This window comes from Mirounga angustirostris, unplaced genomic scaffold (assembly GCF_029215605.1).
Source record: "Mirounga angustirostris isolate CCGP_5_RB_7025 unplaced genomic scaffold, mMirAng1.0.hap1 SCAF_7, whole genome shotgun sequence".
Lineage (NCBI taxonomy): Eukaryota > Metazoa > Chordata > Mammalia > Carnivora > Phocidae > Mirounga > Mirounga angustirostris.
In genome coordinates, this window is record NW_026991715.1 from 138286720 (window position 1) to 138288209 (window position 1490).

Consider the following 1490-nt stretch of genomic DNA (forward strand, 5'->3'; position numbering starts at 1 on the left):
CCATGCCAGAACAATCTTTAACTCATCTATCCTCAGAATGGAGCACATTCTGGGGCAAGTAATAGATATTTAGTTAAATGTGTCTCTAATTAACTATTGACACATATGCTATACAATGAGGATAACATCTTTAATCAAGGATAAGCAGGCATTCTAAAAGTGAGAAATTCAAGAGCAGCCCAATACCACCAATTTGGAAAATCTGGTGTCAGATGAGTGAATTCATCACTCATGCACCCCCAGAGGAATTTAAAAACGTGTTCAAGGATGTCTGGCTGCTACTTAATAATGACAGTCTCCTCAGGGAAGGGGCAGCACATGTGTTTGCCCGTTCATGCCTGGGAAGATAGAAAGATACGAAGATCAGGTCTTAATTACAGAGCACAGTGACGTGGGTAATAGCGGATTTTTAGATCCAAGAAACAATATTTCCTTTAAGTTTGATCACTTACAGAAAGAAGCCAGTGACATCCACCCAGCCAGAGGACATAGATGGAGGTACGAACTTTTACAGAGAATCCTGTGATGATTTTAAAAGGGTCTATGTGAAAGATCATCATTTCAATGACTTCTGTACTCTTTATGCTAAAACTATAGATGGCAAAAGACCACTGTTGCATGTATCAAAGCCACTAGTTTTCAGCCTAAAAGCTTCTGGAATGGTCGTTGGAGATCAGAATGGAAGCTCACCATCACACCATCTACAGCCCAGGTTGTTGGAATACTCAAGATTCAGGTTCACTAGTATGAAGATGGCAATGTTCAGTTGGTTAGTCATGAAGACATATAGGACTCAGTAACTGTTTTGAAGAAAGTCCAAACTGCCAAGGAGTTTATTAAAATCATAGAGCATGCAAAAAATGAGTAGCAGGCAGCAATTAGTGACAAATATCACACAACATCAGACACCACATTCAACGCCTTGTGCCATCAGTTGCCAGTTACCCACACCAAAATCGACTGAAACAAGATTGATAAAGAAATGCAGAATGCTTAAAGGCTGAATGTAAGGATTCTTCAGTATGTAGGAAGAAAGGATTCAATATGTGGTCATGTGATAAATAAGTGATTTATAAACAAGAGTGACATTTTGCTAGGGCTTTAGTTAACAGGTTTTCTAGCCCTCACAGAATACTGTTGAACCTATAGCATCATTTTGATTCTCTTGTGTTCTCTGCCTTGTAATTTTTGTTTTCACTATATCTACTTGTAATTTTTTTTTAATTCTGCCATATTTAGTGATGAAGAGAGTGATGTATCCTGGAGTCATTTTCCTATTTAGATCATTTTCCTAGCCATGAAGCCCTGTTACTGATATAGACAGGTAATGTGCTCCATATTTTTCTACCCCTGTCCTTCAAAGCGCTTCTGGTACTTCAGTGATTTTTACTGATCCACCAACAACTAAAGAAGCTACGCTATAAACTAGCTGAGTAGAAGACACATTCATCCTTCTCCTTCCAATTGCTTTGATCTTCATTTATAACATC

General features: G+C 38.3%; 1 pseudogene; it reads left to right on the forward strand.

The window, feature by feature from the left end:
* The first annotated feature begins 212 nt into the window (after positions 1–212).
* Positions 213–997, forward strand: LOC123835929 (F-actin-capping protein subunit alpha-1-like; annotated as a pseudogene).
* The last annotated feature ends 493 nt before the right edge of the window (positions 998–1490 follow it).